This window comes from Rhinolophus sinicus, chromosome 5 (genome assembly GCF_057876585.1).
Source record: "Rhinolophus sinicus isolate RSI-liver-muscle chromosome 5, RSI-T2T, whole genome shotgun sequence".
Classification (NCBI taxonomy): Eukaryota; Metazoa; Chordata; class Mammalia; order Chiroptera; family Rhinolophidae; genus Rhinolophus; species Rhinolophus sinicus.
Window position 1 is genome coordinate 64,489,911 of NC_142505.1, and position 20,699 is coordinate 64,510,609.

General features: G+C 41.5%; 1 protein-coding gene across 9 annotated transcripts in view; it reads right to left on the reverse strand.

The window, feature by feature from the left end:
• Positions 1 to 20,699, reverse strand: part of FOXP1 (forkhead box P1) — a 579,583-nt gene that overhangs the window by 150,102 nt on the left and 408,782 nt on the right. Inside the window, exon 1 of one of the 9 annotated variants that reach the window (XM_019746873.3) lies at positions 11,516 to 11,599. The exons of the other annotated variants lie outside the window; for them this stretch is intronic. The gene's annotated coding sequence lies outside the window, so the exon portion shown is untranslated. Of the gene's footprint in view, positions 1 to 11,515; positions 11,600 to 20,699 lie in introns of those variants that run through there. 9 annotated transcript variants of the gene reach the window in all.

Here is a 20,699-nt window from a genome sequence, read left to right on the forward strand (position 1 = left end):
CACAGGCTAATCAACAGTCACTGTGCATATGGGGGTGGGAGGAAAAGCTAGCAATAAAAGGCAGCATGAGAAACTCAGTAGGAAAGGAGTCATGTTCTCTCCTTTATTTCTCAACCTCTGCATACACCTTAAGTCCCTGTGGAGAGCCTTTCCCCCCTGAACTAATCTTCTATCTTGGTGCAATACCAGCAACTAACAACCACCGTAACATGAGTCCTCCTTACTTAACACAACAGAACAACCACTCTGTAGTGGGACCCGGACCAAGTATGTCGGGGAAACTCCGTCACCTCCTTGCTTAGGACAAAGAAATCACTCCAGCACAGGATGGAAAGGTTTGTGGGTCACTTAAAAGAAAGACATTATAGTTGCTGAAAGGACTATTCGCTCAGAATCAACAACATGCCAAGGCAGCGAGTTCTCCAACAAGAATGCAAATATATATTTATACGACTATCATATGTATATGATATTTACAAATGGAGCGTTTGGTTAACAAGGGAAAAAGGAAGTGAGCTAATTTCATAGAGGGATTCCAGTGATTGTGAAAATGTTAGATGCTCAAGGAAAGATTCCGATTCTAGTGATTGTGTAAATAAATGTTAGCTACACAAAGAAAGTACTGGAGCAGAATATCAGGTCACATTACTAGTGTCATAAGTTAAAAAAACAAGACAAAAACAAAACTTCCCCTATTAAAATTTTAATATGCAGGAAGTAACAACCATCAAAAAATCATGGGGGCCTTTAAGTCACAGCTTGGTCTACTCTACGATGCTGCAAATGAGGGCAGAGATCTGAGCGCTCATTGGTGCTCAATTCACTTGGCTCCACTCCCAAGGACGGGCAGACAGCGAGGCCTAGATCAACTGGGCAACTGAGTTTGAATCAGTGACCTAGAAGGTAAAGGTTCCACTAGGCATCATCCATCCCGAGAGTTCCAGCATCTGGAGAGGCAGCCTGTGCTTTGAAGACATGCCTTAATGGCTGATATTCACAGAGGGCATGGCTCCTCAAAATGTTCCATAGTCTTTGAAAACAAGTTTATGAGACAGCATCTAGACAGACATGGTGAAAAAGTGGAGCAGAGATAATCCCACTCCTGCAGCACTCCAAAACGATGTGTTCGAGTTACACTCAAAAGGAAGAGGGATGGAAGTTGCAGAGTTCTCACTGTCCTCACTGCAGGGGGAGATGTGGCCATGGGCAGTGTTAGCCCAGGTGCAGGGCTGAGGAGATGAGGTCATGACACAACACCCCTCTACCGTCTGGACCACTGCAAATTCCTTATCATCGCACACCAGCCTGAACCTCCACCTTCTAGATCTAGTTCCAATGTCAGGATGCCCAAATTCTTCCTAACATGATGTCATGTCCATTAAGATAAACGTGGAGTGGTTGTCACTGTTACAACACTTAAACTGTTATGACACTTAATAGTTATATTCTGCACTTTTGTTCTACTTTAAAATTTAACAAATAATGCAAAGACATGAGGACAGCGAGGTTGGGAGTTGTGTGTGTGTGTGTTTTAATGTTGGTAATTGACTAGAGTGTATTTTATTAGGAGAAAAGATGACAAAGGATTTTTTTTTTCTTTTTTTGTACGAAGAACTGGGATGAAAGAGAACAGAAGTGTGCAGCTGTGTTCTTGTGCCACAACCAGCCAGCATTAGTGCTGTGGGGTCCAAACACCATCCCACATGCTGACTGCAGGAGCCGCGAGCACAGAAGTGAGAGGCTCTAGATGGGAGGGGGCGATCTGCTACAAGTCCTGCCCCTAAAGCAAACCTAGGAAGCCAAAAGGGATCAGCAAACCCTATATTCACTTGCAATTATGAATAACCTTTTTAATTAAAGTATCCACACAGAAAATAATTCCTGCTAACTAAGGTAAACATTAGGAATTTTCATAAGACAAAAAGAAAAAGGATCTCTATGATTCTTTTGCAAAATCAGCTGAAATAAGTTTAATGGCTACAGTCAGGAAGTGGTTTGAAGTCTCTCACAAGAGGGGCCCCCACCATCACACTGTGACACACCTGTTCTCGTGGGCCCTTGACGCACCTTGCCAAGCACTCGCTGTTTGCTCCCTGCCGAGCCAGTGCCCGACACTGCATCCCCACCACCTCGTGGCCGGCACCTACGCTGTCTTTGGGGGGATTCCATTCCAGTGCGCCAAGCCTGAGCCTGGCGTGCTATGACCATAGGTAACATGGGCATTGATTGCAGTGAAGTATTAGGTTGGTGCAAAAGTAATAAAAATTATATTAAAAATAATTGCAAAAACTCCAATTACTTTTGCACCAACCTAATAGAACAGAAGTCAAGATTATTAGAACATGGCAGAAATGTCAAGTTGGATGCTGCATCAAACTCATTTGCTCTTGTTAAGGAAGGTCCAGATTGTATCCAAAAATAAACAAATAGGCCCAGTCCTTCTCCAAGTTCCTAAAGTAGAAAATATGGTATCAAGTGCAAGGATAAATGCATCAAGTGATCTATTAACTCACTGTAGTAACCCATTGTTTTCTGCAATTCCCTTTTAGGAGGTGACAGCCCAGCAACTCTCCTTATGTATAATCCAGATTCGTATCTCTTCGTACCTTAGAGTGAGACTTGCTAATTCTGAAGCCTGCAGAAGAACCTAGCTAGAATCCTGTTCAAAATAATGGAGAGTCGTCTATCATTTTATTAGTAACATGAACCTAGTTTCTACTCAACTATGATGCTGTATTCCTTTTCTTCTTGTGATATAACCACATACATTCGGAACGCCCTACGAGGCAACAAACACCTATGAATGCTTTGCTTCACGAAACACCTTCCTTCCCTTACCCAACTTTTGAGCAAAGAAGCAAGAGAGAAAACCAGTTCAGAGGCAACAGTCCAGTGGAAATAAAGGACAAAAGAAAGAAAGAGAAACGGGAAGAGGGTAAAGACCCAAACAAGACTGATGATCTAAAAGGTGGACCTAATTCGCTCTTGGCCAAAGTTAGCCTGGATAGGGAAAAAAGCCTAACGTGCTCTAGTAGTTTATACTCTCAAAGCAGTAATTGCAAATAGCACTAATTACATCTGTTTAACAATTTGAGAAACAAGGAACATCTAGAAACATAGGGACATGTGTAAGGTAAAAATCCCCTGTATTTAATACTAAAATAAAAACAATGCACTGAATTGTTTACTATGTGCCAAGCACTAAGCCAGGTAGTTGTTCTACACGTGTTGCTTTTTTTCTTGTTCCCAACATGTCCAAGGGAAGCAGGGGAAGGGTTTATGCTGCCGACTTAAAGTGGAAACACTGGAAGATTGTGAGGTTCAATGACTTGCCCAAGGTTACAAGTCTAGAGAGCAGTTAGAATGGAAAAACAAAAACAAACATTGTCTCCTGAGAACTTGATATTCACATTCTGCAAAGGTCACTGATTAGACCAAAAATGGCCATGGGTTACCCTGACAAATGGATATGCAGCCCTACTGAGCCAAAAATGCATGAATGAATGTGGGTCCCTTTGCCTCCAGGATGAAGGGAAATGCCTTTTTGAGGTATCACACCTGACTTCATCTGCCTCTTCCCCACACACGACTTTGTTCAAACAGATCCTCTCATTCCCAAGACATTTGGAGACACGGCTACATTTGCAATTCCACTCTTGGTGTTCTCTGTCCACATTTACAAGGCTTCCAAATATCTTCTCCCTTTAAATTCTGTGTTTTGTGGACAAACACTGCATGGTCTCACTTATATACCAGGACTCTAAAAAAGTTGAGCTTATAGGAGCCAAGAGTAGACTGGCTGTTGCCAGGGGCTGGGGGGAGGGGCAGTGGGGAGAGAGTCAAAGGGCAGGAAGGTTCAGTTGTGTGAAATGAGTAAGTTCTGGAGATCTAATGTACCACTGGTGACAATACTTAATAACACTGTATTGTATCCTTGAAATTTTCTAAGAGGATACATCTTAAATTAAATCTTCTCACTACGCTCAAAAGGATAGAGGTCATCGATGGATACAGTTTCAGCTTGATTGTGGTGATCTTTCACAATGTATACATATCTAAAAATATCAAGTTGTACACCTTAAACCGTTTTTATATGTCAAAGATACCTCAATAAAGTTGTTAAAAGATAAAAATAAATTAAAAAAAATTTATTGGGGAATGTTGGGGAACAGTGTGTTTTTCCAGGACCCATCAGCTCCAAGTCAAGTCATTGTTTTCAATCTAGTTGTGGAGGGCACAGCTCACTGGCCCATGTGGGAATCTAACTGGCGATGCTGGTGTTATGAGCACTGCGCTCTAACCACAGAGCCAACCGGCTGCCCCAAAATACATTTTTAATTAAAAAAAATAAATTCTACCTTTCCCTAAAAACTCTGTTCACAATCCAGTTCTTTCAAGCAACAGTCTTCCCTCATGTTCCCAGACCCAAAGGACCAGTGCTGCTTCTGAATCCCTGTAGCGCTCTCGGTTCCCCTGCTGTGATGACAAGTCCCAGGCAGGTACACAGGAAGGGATGAGCCAGCCAGCTGTCTCTGCTTTCACTCACACTGAACTTCACCTCGGTACCGACTCAAGTTTATCCACCTTCTCTTGGGATACTGATGCTGTCACCCTCATCCTTGGATTATCTTCCCTTCTTCAAGCCTCAATAGGGAAAGTCCTCTGTTCCTGAGTTCACCTGAGGCAAGTTTGGGATTTTGCAACAGGAGCTTTTCATGAATCAAACAACAGAGAGGCTGAGTTAAGAGAGCGCAGATTTCCTCTCACAATTTAACCTAAGTTCAGCCACAACTCATGCACCTAGATTGCTGTTTGTGCTCTGCCTTCATTTAAGGTAGATCTGTTCCTCTCCACCCATTTGGCATGCCTTTCAGGTCTAGCAGGATTCCTGGCCCCTATTTTCTTAACACCTATTGTAGATTCTCACACTATGCTATAACTGCAAGCTCTTTGTCAGGGTGGAGGATGTTAAATATTCACTTAAAAAGTTTTTTTCTGTGAATGCCACCCTGTCATACTGAGATATAATTAACATACAACATTGTAATAGTTTCAGGTGTACAACATGATTTTATATGTGTGTGTTTGTGTGTGTGTGTGTGTGTGTGTGTGTGTGTGTATACAGAGGGTGCCAAAATATGTACATACATTTTAAGAAAGGAAAACTGTATTAATTGTAATACTCAATATATACTGGTAATAGAATATGAATACAAGTCACGTGTGACTTCTGCAATCACAAGAGGTGCTCAAAGTGGTTCCCATCAGTATCCAGACACTTCTGATGACGGTGAACTACCTGAGCAACATGGACAGAAGCGTCCACTTGTACACATTTTTTGGCAGCCCCGGCATACACACGCATGCATATATATGATCACCTCAATAAGTTTAGTTAACATCCATCTCACATAGTTACTTTTTTTTTTCCTTAGCATGAGGAAAACCTTTGAGGATCTACTCTCTTAGCAACTTTCAAATATAAGATACAGTGTTACTAACTTTAGTCACCATGCTGTGCATGAGATCCCTAGAACTTACCTTATTACTGGCTGATTGTAGCCTTTGTCCACCTTCACCCATTTTTCCCATTCTTCACCTCTGGCAACCACCATTCTACTCTCTGTCTCTATGAGTCTAATTATTTTAGACTCAACATATAAGTGAGATCATACAGTATCTGTCTTACTCTGTCTGACTTATTTTACTTAGCATAATGCCCTCAAGGTCCATCTATGTTGTCGCAAATGGCAGGATTTCATTCTTTTTTATGGCTAAATAATATCCCATTGTGGATACATATATATAATATATGTATGTATCTCACATCTTCTTTATCTATCTGTCTATCTATGACCACTTAGATTGCTTCCACATCTTGGCTATTGTAAATAATGCTATAGTGAACATGGGGGTGCATATATCTTTCTGGAATAGTGATTGAATTTCCTTCGGATATATTTTCAAAAGTGGAATTGCTGGGTCATATGGTAATTCATACTGTTTTCCATAGTGGCTGCACCAGTTTACATTACCACCAACACTGTATGAGTCTCCACATCTTCCTCAACACTTACTACCTCTTGTTTTTGGTAACAGCCATTCTAACAGATATCACAGGTGAGGTGATATCTCATGGTGATTTTGGTTTGCATTTCCAAACAACTGTATTCTTCAAACTGTTCTGGTCCCTGGTCATTGGGGATGGGGAAGATACTAATACAAGTCACAATTTTTTTGAGTGCTTATTGCCAGACAAATACTAAAGGGTACATACATGTTATTTCACTTAATTTTCACAATTCTTTGAGGTATTACTATACTCAGTTAATAGGTATGGAAACATAGTAGCAGAGACATTAAATAATAAGGATCAAGTGTGATATACATGGAGAATCTTTAGCATAGTACCTGGTCATGTAACTACCTATTAAATGAAATGATCACTGCAATACATTACTCCATTCTTCAGGAAATGTATTTTGTGGGAAGCAAAGATTCCTGTTTCCCAATGATCTCAAACCATTAGCAGCATCTTTATAGAGACAATGAGAAAAATCACAGCATCTTCTGTTGAATCCAAACGAATCAAAGGCAGATAACATTTATGGTACAAAAAGCAAACTGAGGACCAGTGGGCGTATGTGACTCACCTGCTGGCTCTCCCCCCCGCCCCGCAAAGGCACTTAAGCAAATACGGCTCTTCTGGACCCTCGCCAAGCCTTCACCAAGTCCCTGCCTAGATCTTAGGACAATACAGCTAAACAGCTGCGTACAAGCCAAACAGTTAGCTGGGGGAGGTGCCCACCCTGACAATGCTGCTGGTGAAGAAGAGAAGCCCAGCTAACATTCCCCGAACGGCACCTGCACACCTGCCTTGGTTCTAAGTTACTACATGGAAACAGAAAGTTGACAGAACATGCCAAAGGTCACACAGTCAGGCTTAGAATCCCTTCGCTTGTACTTCAGGAACGACACAGCCAAAAACAGCCACTAATCCCCCAAATCCATGGATTTGTAATTCTTCCATTCACATGAAACTAGAACCACTTGCTTGACATGACAGACCTTAGAAGAGAAATTTAGAAACCTTTAGAAGAATATATTTAGTTAATCCAAGTCACAGTCAAAAGTAACTTTGTAGTCAACTTTTTGAAGTTTTTATCCTAAAAATAAATATAAAAATATAAATAGCTATCTATCTCTATCTATATCTCAGATACAGAATACTGCAAAAGAAAACCAGATCCAATTGCTCTGGCCAAAGAATTAGAAACATTTTCTTAGAAGGGGACTAAAAACAAAACTGTTCATCAGACAGACAGTTGTGTTCACGGAGTTGTGTTCATAGAGTGACAATGATCTTTGGAACTTCCAATAACCACACTTCAGCATAAGGTGGAAGTTGAGTCTCCAGCCATGAAGAAATAAGATTCTTTGGAAATTTGGGGGAATTACTGACCTTGTGAGAATCACAGCAATTCCAAAGACAGAAAAGTTTGCTTTTAAAAAACATTAACATATGTGTACAGAGGCAGCATGCATGGAGGGGAAGCAGCCGCCAGTCACTCTGTCTGGATATGAACCCCAGCTCTAACACTTGCTGGCTGTGTGACCTTGGACAAGTTATGTAACCTCTCAGCACCTTGGTTTCTCCATCTGCAAGAATGTGAGGAAATAAAAGTTCCTACATCATAATTAATACTTTTAAAGTGCATAGACTAGGGTCTGACATCCAATAAGGCTTCTTAAATGATTTTAAAAAGTGCTTTATAAATGATCACTGATTATGAAAGTAATAAGCTCAGGATGGAAGAAAATGAATAAATGCATTAGGAAAATGAAAAATGAAATGTAATATCATCACCTACATATGACACATTGACAACATTTAGGGGTATGCTTAAGAAAAGTAATTTTTTTAAGCAAAACTGGAATCACATTATTTATGGTTTTTTTGAAAATTGCTTTTTAAAATTAAAACCACATGCTGCATAGAGATTTTTTTCCAATTTAATTTCTATATCCAAGTTCCAACAAACAAACAGTACTGGGAGCCAAACAACCTAAATACTACGCTGCTACTTCTGGAAAAGCCTTGAACAAGACTTAAAACTGCAAATGGCACGTCACTGATTTTTACACTGTGCTTCAGAACCGCTGGAAAAAGGCCCGTGACCAGCCAGAACTGAAGGATCACACAGTCACATCTAGGGTTACAGAGTGGTTCAATTCTTCTGACCCCAAATCATGCAACTATAGAGCAACTTCTGACTTACACTGCAGTCAATACCAAGTGTCTGTTTCTTTGCAAAGAATAAACTAACTTGATTTTTGTGGAAGTTAAATTGCCAACATCATACTGAGTTAAAGTGAAACAAAACAAAAATCAAAATTTTCAGGCCACACTCTATCTTTATAAAAAACAAATTCCTAATTTTGACTCCGAAGAGATTAAAATTAAGCATGGTTCCTCCTCTCTGGCTCCCCCTCCTACCACCATCCAGACCACGCACTAGCTACATTTTCCAGTCCAGTCTCTTCGTGGTAAAACCTTTTCTCATGAGACTGCCTGTGGTCGGGGCTGAAGATGTCACAGGAAGAAGTTCTCATGGCATCTAGGTGAAGCCCCTTCCAGGTCCAGCCTGACCATTAGGTACACTCACCCGGACATTATAAACTATTTTAACAACAGGACATTTTCCCACCTCCAAAGTGGGATGATCTCTGCAGCCTACCTATATCCCAAGGATGTTCTGAGTATTAACGAGTTAGCGTTAGTCAGAGACTTGGACTTCCACAGACAAAGGGCTCTGTATGAGTACAGAGCACGATGACCCAAACAAGCTGCCTTTGGGACAATCACCTGAGATGACAACAGAGGAGATGGAAAGGCTGTGCTTCCATTGTTGTCCTCTCCGTAGAAAAGCCACATCCTAGTCACACACGTGCAGGGTGACACTGGTAGAAGCTGAACTGTGTCTGAGTGTCTGCTGCATTGTTCCCTTATATAGTCAATAAAGAGGGGATCCCTGTGTGTGCATATTTCCAATTCACATTCCAAAACAGTATAGGCAACAAACCCGATTTTCACTGTGATTTCCAGGGCTGCATATAACTGGGCCGGGCACGGTGCTAGGATCATGCCCATCATTTTTTCAGGACGTGTATAATGAGGAAACCCCTGTAGAAAATCACGCTCTAGTTATTTAAAAAAGTGTCCATGTGTGCATATATATCAGTGCGTGCCCATGTATGAAGAATATCTATACACGGTCATGCAAATCCCACCTGAGAATTAAAACAAAAATAATGGCATTTTCTTTTGCTTTTAAAAAGTCTACTTTTAATGTAAATGTGAGCCTTTTCCTAGGTCTCTACAGAACTTGATCCAAGATAAGAACCACCATGAAGGGCATTACAAACATTACATAATATCAAAGACAAGAAGGTTTTCTTGAGGGACCGAGGCACACACGTCAACTCTGCATTGTAGCACCTGCCTGACACCTTGAGAGTGAGGAGCAAAAGTGGGCTGCTCATAAACTATGTTGAGCACACAAAGAAAAAATTCTGTTCTATTTTCCTTTAACTGAGCTGATCATGTTTAGAGCTAAAGTCAGGATAAAGCCTTCGGCAAAACTATATGAGGTGCTACTGATTTGTCCAATGGCATCCCTGTTTATTGCACGTGCGCACGCGCATGCGTACACACACACACACACACACACACACACACACACACACACACACACACAGTAGAGCTCCTGAGGCAGGCATAACTATGTAAAGCACCTTGAAAAGCCAAACTACTGTACAGCTAATCGTGGGAAATCCTGTATCATAAAACCACACACCTCAATAGATGAATTCTCAGTAAAAAAGCCTGGAAAATTTGCAAAAGGCAAAAAGCCTTCTGAATCTTAAGGGTTAACTCACTTGCCTTTTTAAAAAATGGCACATATAGTTTCCTTTTCTCATAAAACAATGCCTTTATTATTCTCTGTATCTCTGTTGAAGGACATGGGTTTCTGAGTGGAAAACAAAACAGGACTTGGTCACATGTTTATTTGCTTCAGCTACTCCCTTCCCCTTCTGATAAATAATCAAACATGCCATCCAGAAAAAACAAAACCAGTGAGCTGGGAAATTTGATGGTCATCAAACAGACTGAGATACCCAGAAAAGCGGCCCACTGTTCCCACACAGAGTCTGCGGCCCCCACACCTACACTAACATCTGAGTAAATACCTTCAGTCACTCTTTCCGTTTTCCCTGCCATTACTCCTACTGTTAAACAAATTGTCCTGACGGCAGTCACAAACGTATTTTTTTTTCTTGCAAAGGAGAACAACTTCTGAACATTAAAAAAGCCAGCAGAGCAACTCGTACACACATACACTAATTTATTTTATTTATTTAAATGTTTCTTCTGTTAGAGGTGTGGACAACTACAGAGCACATTTCTTTCTCTCTACTAATAGATGCTGTTTTAGACACTAAAATTTAAGGATGTGTAGTCTGGGGACTAACAAAGTTCAGAGTAATAATTCCCTTGGGATCAAAAGAGCTAATTTTCCACTTCCTGTCTATTCCCGGGCCAGCATATAGTTTTAAAAAAATTAGCACCTGGTTCACCAATTATACTGAAGTTGAGGGTCAGGGTTGGGGGAATGGATGTGAAGGGAGGGAAAGGAGGCAAGAGGAACAATAACAGACAGGAAAAGGTAGAACCCTTTTTAAAAATGTCAAGCCATGTGTTTAAAAGCGCATTTGAACAGAAAGGACTGAGAGAGCAATCCAGTGTCTCTTCCCACAGAGCGAAGCAGCCCCCAGGTCCCAGGGCTTCCCCTGCCACCCCCATCACCCACAGTGAGAATTCCGAAAAGAGCCTTCCCACACCCAAGTTAACAGCCACCGGGAAAGTGGGGCAGGCTTTCTCTTTCCTTTTGCAGCCCACCCGATTTAAACAATGGTAATATGAATGAGATAATGAGCGTGCGTGTTTCAGCAGTCTGACTTTTATTGGCATGAAATTGGTACAAATATCATCAAGACCGATTCACAAACGATGACTGTGTCATGATGCAAACACCAGGGGACAGTTCTGCAGAGGCAGACTTACAAAGGCACTGTCCTTGTACTCGCAAGATTTGTAATAACAGGAAGGAAAAGGCAACACAAAACAGTGTCACAAATAAGCAGAAAGAGGTTTTCATCTACACGCAAGCCTATAAAACTACCCCAGACGACACATGGCTGCTTACTTGGCTGATAATATCCGAACACACACTTGAAAGCAAGAGTGAATTAACAAGGAGTTAGAAAGAACCAGCCCTCTCAAAGCTCTAAAAAGAAAACCGCCTTTGATGAAGAGAGGAGGGAGGGGAGAAGCAGCAGTAAACAAGCCGGGTCATCTTATTCTGCCCTTCAGAGAATGTCTGCGCAGGAGCGGAGCCCGAGTTTAAAAGTTGAACCCAGCGAAAATGGTCCTGTTTTTCTTCTGGACACTTACAGAGAAAATGAAGAGTTTGACGGAGTGAGCGTACTGTCTGCCTCTGGATTTCCGTCTTCTTGCTGTAGAAGGGTTCTGGCTGTTTCTGTGAAGTGGGGGGGTTGCCGAGTGGTAAAAAAGATGTTTGAATAAACAGGAAGTGCTGTGCAGCGGCAGCACACTGGAGGAGAACACACTGGAACAGTGCCCTTTGCAGCAACCTCAGGGACGCCTGCCTCCACAGTAGCTGGATGGGCTCTCTCTAAATGACAAAGAAACCACAAGAATTCCTCAAGCAATTCTTCACTTTCAAAGTTGAATGATCGGTTGGAGTTCGTAGGTAATTTTCAAAGTTGCATTCGCCACTTAAAGCAATCTATGAATGCTACACGTACCTAACTCACTTCAGGTCTGCAAGCAGCACACAGCATCACAACTGTGCTCAGGCTCGACCAAGCCCCGGCCAAACAGCTCATTCACACTGACAAATACACACCGACAGGCTGTGGGGAACCTGCTCTGGAGATATTTTTGTGGTGACATTTACATAGGCAGGATGCTTTCAAAAAAAAGGAAGAAAGAAAATTCAGATTCCGCAGACTTTAGAGGATTTCGTCACATGTATTTGTAAAGAACACATGGTCCCGCATTCCGGGGATATGCCCTTGATCTGGCTTCTGCTGCTTTTCCTTTACATTTTCCTTCTCTGCAATCAACCAAACTACCTGTTTATCTGGATGCCTCGCTTGCCTACTTGAACACTCCTTAACCGGCCCCAAACTAATTATCAAAGTCCTGTCTTCTGTCACCTGAGTAACTTGACAGATACTGTAAAGAAAAGTAAACTGCTGACAGCAGAGCAAGTCAGCTTGAAAAATAGGATGAAGAATTGAACAGCCATATTCAATAAAAATAGAAAGAGGGGGAGAGGAGGAGGGAGAACAAATTCCTTCTGAAAACTACTGCTGTTGTGGCAACGTTCCTGAGCCACGGAAGCGACTGATGTGTTATTTCGCGGGCAACGCTGGACTGTCTGTCATCCAGGTGCTAATACTTGGCTAAAATAACTCATTGGGAACTGTCAGTGGGATGTTTACATAGGCCCCCATCTTTTCTTCATAGAAGGAAATTTTTTACTGGAATTCATCTTCTTTTGATCTCACATTCAAAGCAACGGCAGCTTGATAGACATTCAAGTCTGAAAGCAAATCCAGACGCTGCAGATAAACCGCCAGAATATGACAGGCAGAAGCATCTAAAGCTTATAAAAATGAAGAGAACAGCATGTCGCCTGAGTATTACAATAGCAGAAATCAAGAGACATATTAGATGGAACTGATCAGCCACAAAAACAGTTCAAAAGGCAGATCACAGAAACAGAGGACTGGGCCAGCAGAAAAAAAAACGGGAAAGATCTGGTTTACCACCTCACCTCCCTTTTGAGCCCCACCGCGCTTCCATGCCTGCCTCTACACTTGTAAGAGGGGTGGAGTACCCACTTCAAATCTTCCTGTCTAACTTAGCTGGTCCACTTACAAACGCTGCACATGATATCTCAGCAGTCCATTTCCAAGGGGCAGGGGGAAAGGCAGACCCTTACCTTGCTCAGGGTCCAGCATGCTGCATTTGATTAGCATCCCCTGCACCTGTAATGCAGTTTCTGAAGGCACAGAGCCTGGGCGCCATGCACGTGGGCGGAGAGGAAAACCATCTCTCAACAGAAGAGCTCTAAGTAGTTCGAGATGAGGCCAGAGAGCTCTAAGCAGCCAAGTTCCCTAAAACGGCTAGTTACCGAATGAACACAAATGCTCCAGCGTCTGTCACAAAAATAGATGCATTCTGTCCTACAGTATAGAGCCGATCAACACCTAGTCGTTTTGAAGCCAACTAGGGCAAGAACTTTCTTGGAGGCCCACAACTATTTCTTTAAAAAATAAGCCTCTTATTCTAACTAAAGTCAGTGCATATAATGAAAAGGTAATTCTCCAAACATTTTGTTACTTAGAGCTATTTGTTAACAAACACTGAAAGTGAACAGGCAGCATCAGGTTAAGGGGCAACAGAGTCCCACAATATAATTTAGCAGCAGTGACTCCTGACTGAAAGTCTCCTGGAACCACAGAGCCAGGGCTGCTGCAGCATCCTCCACCCTACAAATTAGCGTCTCTCCGCCTTCTGTATAATAAGCTAACAGTAAAACAAAATGTGGACTTAAAAACATATTAACTAATTTAAAAAGCTGGAATCAGTTTGGTTTTTGCTTCATGCAAATAAGATTCCTGGGTAACTTAGTTACAAATGTAAAAAACAAACAAAACAGAACCCCTCCTGGAGCTTAAGACTGTTTTTAAAAAGTTATCTTCTGTCATGCCTATGCTATCTGATGTGCCAAAGCTGATTGTTTCTCTTCAAACTGTGTTCACTGTGTTATAAAGTGTCCACTATTCTTCTCCAACCCTAAACAAAGTTGATTGTAATGCACCAAAAACCTGTCAACTAAATATTCCATGTTGCTATAATCGTTACATTTACTTCCAAACGGAGCTTTACCTTGTAAAAGCGGTATGCAAATTCCCTTACACATCATAAAATGTATATTCTTCATCTACAAAGAATGCTGTCACCACCACTGTGATGCAAGAAGTAGCAACACCCCTTTACTCGTGGCCATTTCTTCTTCAAAAATACACCATGTATAAAGACCTTATTAGTATAATTAAACGACTGTTGGGCTTTTTTTTATATATAAACAACTTCTGATCTGTCATTTAAAAACCTCATAATAATATCAGTAAAGAGCTACCATTTTTAAAAGAAACTGTCTGCTCAGGGCGGTGGAACCTATGGCAGCCACACTCTAGGCCGCTTCCCCTCTCTCCCTTTCAGACTTCTCCTGGACCTGAATGTCACCATAGACCTTGAATCCTGCATGTGAAATGGCTTCACGCTAATTGCTCTAATTGCTTGAAGATGTGCAGGCAGGTGAAACCCGATCCCTGTGGCTATTGTAGACCCAGAACTGCACGGGATGTTTACACAGTGGTTTGATTTTAATAGACAGAAGGGCTGAGTTTACGACAGCAAAAACACAGCTAATAGGTGACCCCTTAATGTAGTCCTCTTTTAAAAAGAAAAAAAAAAGCACACAACAAAATACAATTTCATGTTCTAAAAGGCAATGTCCTAAATGCCAAGGTTATTTGCTTGCCTCTTGGAGTGAGCACACGTTACGCTGCACCTGACATTTACACCCGAAACTCTACCCCGAATACATTTTTTTTTTACCTTAAAACAAAAAACCACTTTATATGTCAGTCACCTTACAAACAGATTATGACTGTATGGTATTTCCAAGTAAAGTGCACTCATTTAAATTTTAAATTGAGTATTTTTCACTCCCACAATACTCCCAGCCCCTAAAAGGAGAAACCTGTGTCTCCTTGTTTATTCCTTTGCTTCTTCTGCCTGACCCCCCCTATTTATGGAATGCCTGACCCTTGTACATTCCTTGATTGCAGTTAAAGTGGAGCCCCAACCATCTCATGTTGGTGCTTCAGACAAATGTGCATCCTTTCAGGCCCTTTTTCCTTTGTTCCTGTGTGGGACTGTGGCCTGCTTCTCATCCAGAGGGGCTAAGGCACCAGGAGAGTGGCTGACACTCTTCCTCAATGACAGTGGCCATTCTCCCTGGAAATTTTAATGAATTGAGATGGATACAGAGGTTTGACAATGGCTCCCCAGAGCCCTCTCTTAACAAAGCACAAATGTTACCAATGCTGGACAGGAAATATACTACAGCAAGACCAAGATAAAATGCCACAGCACCTACAAGGTGTCATTAAAAAAAGGAAACCCACAAAGGTTAAGGGTAGACTTAGACACCTGTGGAGATACATATGTATGTGTATATATATTTGTGTGTGTGTATATATATATATATATATATATATATATATATATATGTATGTATATATATATAAAGGATCTGAAGCTAGGAGTATTTCATATATAGTTGAGGAAACACTGCGAATCAGGAAGTAAGAATTAAACATTTACCACTAAAGGAAAAAATACCACAAAACAATGAAATGATTTTAGGGCTAAGCTGGGCTACTAGAAGAAATAGGTATACCTTGTAAATGAGAACAGAGAAGCAGGTAACACGCCAGACAGCCAGACACCGACAAATGCTCTGCTAAAGACGCTGCATAGGACCATCTGACGATGAAATACAAAATGCAGAAGAAAAGGGGCAAAATGTCCTTTTAAAGCTACGAAACACTTTTAGTTATATAAGCTAAGGAATAAATACAGGAGCTTCCATTGCCTGGACTATTTGTCTATAAACACTGAAAGACAAAGTAATAAAACAAAAATAATTGCATAGACTATCCTTTTGAATCACAGCCACCTCACCCACATTTATAGAAACTCATACCTTGTTCAAAAAGTTACAATCCCCTATTAAGAAGTAATGAGCCCCTCCAAAAAAGGAGGGGGCAAGTATCCATTTAAAGATTAAGGATAAATGAGTCCAAGCCAGTGTGCGAGACACACTGAGGGAAAAAGTAAACAGCCCCGCCCCCAACAGTTCCCCTTCCAACGCTCTATGCAGTGAGTGCCTGGTACCAGGGCTGCCCTGTTCCTTGGAGGGGTCAGCAAAGCTATGCTAAACTGACAGGTTCGGTTTACAGCAGGCCAGAACTGTTTGGATATACTGGCCTTGCTCACCGCCAGCTTAACAACAGATGGCCAGAAAACTTTCATTATGCTGCAGAGGGCTGAACTGCAAACAATCCGGAAAACTGTGAAAAGTTTAACTCCCTCTAAACCAATGTGCCAAACCAGGGCCTGCCCAGAGCCAGTGAGCCAGCGCGGGCGGGGGTGGGGGAGTGGGGGTGGGGGGGAGACTGAGGAAGTGATGGTTAAAACAAAAGAGCACTCGCTAACCACCCAGCCCAACTCAAGGCACAGTTCCAGACATCAGACCAGCAGCGACCCACCCAAGTCTTGATTCTTGATTTTAACTGTTCAAAGCCTAGACCTTATAAGGAGTTGTATCCAATGTGCCTTCTTTCTTATTTTCCCAAAATGTACTATCAGACTTCCCCTCCCTTTGGAGAAAGAAAATCTTCCTCCAGCCAATTCCCAAGCTCCCTCCTATCTTCCCTCCCGCTGGAAATTAGAAGGTGAAGACCACAGTCTCATTCTAACACCTAGATTTAAATGACTTATCCAAATCTGTATATAATTTAAATATTCATTAAATCGATTCAATCACAGGAACACTAATATCTCCTAATGCTCTGAGACAGGATATAAATGCACCTTCAAAGGTTTAATTCAATTGGCAATCTGAGAGGTCTTATCACCAGATATGTGTTATTTTCATGTTATTCAAGAAATGAACAAATGTGTTTTCCACAAACGTATTTTAGAAACTACCCTTTCCTGTTATTGAAAGAAAATTGTGTTTATTACTCCTTTAGCATAGTGTAAACTCATAAACGTCAACAGAGACTACAAGGAAAACTGTCAACTAAATATTGTTTCCTTCATGAGCTGTTCTTCCAAGTCAATTACGCCTTTCAACTTCTGGGGCATTGTATGATAAACTGGCAGTAAAAATCATTCACATTAATATACCATGGTGCCTTGCCTGCAAAAGGTAATTAAAGAAGTAAATGACTCATAAGAATAGACATATTAGCTGCAAAATGAAAGGCAACTGAGCTGCCACATAAAAATATGTACCATTAAGATACTGCATTTTCATATTCCTGTAATCAGCTTCAGTAGACTAATGCTTATTTAATCCAGTTCTGTGCTAAGTCCATCAACAACTGTTTTTTGCTGTTTTCTCCTTGACTGAACATTATGAGAGCAGGTTTGGAATAAATACTGCAATGAGATTTTTTGCATACTCAATTGAAGAACAGGTTTTTACATTTTAAAATCGATTTTTCTTTCTCCAAGAAATACAACATAAAAAACAAAAAGATTACTTGGGGGGATGGGAGGAGAGAGATATATACTATATACATACACACACACACACACACACACACACACACACATCACTAGCTAGACATGTCTCTTTAAATGGCAAACCATTTCGGGAGGATAACACTTGTTTCCATGTTCACCATTTCTGACCCATCCCATTATCAGCAAGGGGAAACAGTACCATGCCTCTGCTGGTCAGATCGCTGCTACCTTTATGAGCACCGCCTTTTGTTAATAATGTCTTCCATTGGCGTGAGCAGGAGGACGGCAAGTCATCCTTTGGCAGGGATGGAAAGACAAAGTAAGAAACGTGGGGGAGTGGGCAGGAGAGGGCCTCTGACTTGCCCAGTGGTCACTGAAGTGGACAGACCTTCTCAAAGAGAAGCAAACTGACCCACAAATGAGCTGCTCTGCTTTCCATTCTTTGCCTCGGAAACTACCATTGTGTACTCTTCTTCCCGTCCTTTATTTCAGCTTTCTCTCGCCAGTCCAGCCTGACCACGGGAAAACATCATCCACGCCGTCTGAGATTTTTCACTGAAGTTGCTCACTTCCCTGCTTCGGGAACATCGATCTTGACCAGTGAGATGAGTCCCCCATTTGCACTATTCTATTTCTGGGAACATTCAGATGCATGAAGTTTCTTGGAGGCTGGAGAAATGCCTGTTCTTGTTGTGGAAATCTTGTTCTTGTTTGTTGATGACCGATGTGGGCCCAAAGTTTTGCTGATTCAGTCTGGGAGTTTAGCTTTCAAAACTCTTGCAAATCCTCTGATGTTCAATGCCAGCAGTGAAAATCGGCCTATAAAACATTAGGGTATCTGTCTTCTATCATGATTGCCAGCAGTTCACTCACTTTCAACATCGAATGCATCCAGATGAGGTCTGCTAACTTATCAAAAATCCAAAAGGGATTCCTGGCCTGTTTTGTTTGTTTGTTTTTTTGCTTCTAAGATCATCGGCTTTCAATAAAAGCAAAGTTCTGGATTCCTATACAAGTTGTACCTTCTCCCCACCCCTCCTGTGAGTACAGAAATCTCTTTGGCTTTAAAACTGATGAGCAGCCACCTGGGCCTTCAAGGACAGAGCAGGATGTGAGGATGGTCCTACAAGGACCCTTAGCTGTTTATTTATCTTTTGACAGTTCTCAGAGCTGCCCAGAGCCTCCTGGATTTAGGTTGGATCCTTCCTTTCAGTGTATTATTGCCTCAACATTCGAGCAGACACCACTTGGAACCACAATTAATGAGCTCTAGTCCTTTTTCTAATTAAGGAACAAAGGTTCCTGTGTGCACAGAATGGAGACGCTGTCTGGAGAACACACGTGCAGAGAGAAAATGCTTCTAATTGCTTCAAAACAGGATTTTTCATATTTAGGAACATAATGGGATTGAGAAATGAGAGCATTTCCAACATCCTTTACAAATAAGGCTTTACAAAATATTGTTAGCTGTTAATAATATATCATTATCAAAAACAGAAGTTATGAACACTGTGCACGTAACCTTTGTCTTCACGTGAATTAACCTATATGTAGGAATACAAGGATACATGAATTAGTGTTAAAACACATTAGAAAATAAAAGGCCCTGCTCTGAAAAAGAAAGGCGAGAAGGCAGCTGCTCTGAGCCTGGTGTTCCTCAGACCTGAGCAGACTAGGATTCCAACGTGTAATTAAGAAAGATAACCCCAGTTCTTACAGTAATTAGGGGCTGTGGGAAATAGGATACTATCTCTCCAAAGTGTTACAAATATGCCACACTTCTAAATAACCTGCAGTGCTTGGAAAGATACTCACTACCAAGGGCAAAGCTGCTATGCAGAGGGAACAGTAAATGACAGACTGGCGTTCAAGCCCATTAGCTGCTATGTGATAGGAGCCCATTCACTAGCACGCGACCTGTGAAAAATCTTAGATCTCTTTAAATCTTTGAATTGGATTACTGCATTAATTCTTAAGAACTGCAATCCTTCAACCAAGTCAAATTACCCTCATTAACAGTGGAAAAACTGCCTCTGCAATAAGTTTAAAAAAAAGATATTTATTACCTATAATCACTTTTACATACTTCGTCTACAAATATGATGAACTGACACCAACAGCTTTGAAAACAGTAGCATCTTGGTTTTGCATATTAATTTGGGTTAAAATAAAAATGAAAGCAGTTGCATGGTGTTTAATTTTTTTTTTTTCACATCCACAGGACATATCCTTTCGTAATTACAACTCTCTGATAAGAAGCAAACAGCCCCATTTCACAGGAGAGGAAACTAGGCCATACCCAGAGATGCCGCACGAACCGTCCTAGCAATCCCAGCTCAGCAGGGACACAGTGAATCTCCCGGCCTCTGTTCTGGGTTCACACCCCAGGGATCACATCAGAAACGAAGACTTCTCTCCATCAGGCTTGTAGTTAAAAGGCAGGCAAAACAAATGCAAGGATGGGGATGCGGCTCCGAGGGTGGGAACGATCCCCACAACAAACACAACAGACATCGCTTCCATTCTTCCATCACCACATTTGCTGTTATTATTTAACCTGCCTGGGGAAGTCATCAACTATGTCCTTTTACAGTGATACGAGAAAAAGACATGTGAATTCATCTCCTCGGCCCTTGATGCTCCCTAAAATGGTCTCAGAAATGTGATAATAGCTTGGCAGAGTTTGAAAACTTTCGGTCCTTTCCGGCAAAGAGCCGCTCGAAGCCCCACTGACCACGGTTCCTTGGCTGCAGACATGACTGCTTTGGTTATTTACTTCCCAGCACCAGCAGGGGCCGAGGGTCCTCGTCACGGAGAAGAGGAGTAACTGGGGATGGGGTTGGGCAGAGGCAAACCCACCTACGTTTATTGCAACAGATTCTTTTATATCCTGGATTAAGGAATGGCAAAAGGTGAACAGATACACGTTGCTCTCCAGAACTTCATAGTACCCAATGCTTCTAAAGATACTTCCAATACTTCTAATAAAATGCTAACTGAGTCCATAATAAAAGCCCAGGGGCGCTACATGGCTCTGAAGTGCCTTCTGAATCATCAGAGGGAAAAGGGGTATCATACTTAGGATAATTACATATGAAATGCATTTATTTCAATCTATAAATTGGAAACTAGGTAGTCTTTATTTAGTATATGATGAGAAAAATCAATTAAGTATCTCCAACAATCCTAACCTACAGTAACCTTTTTTGTAATTTCC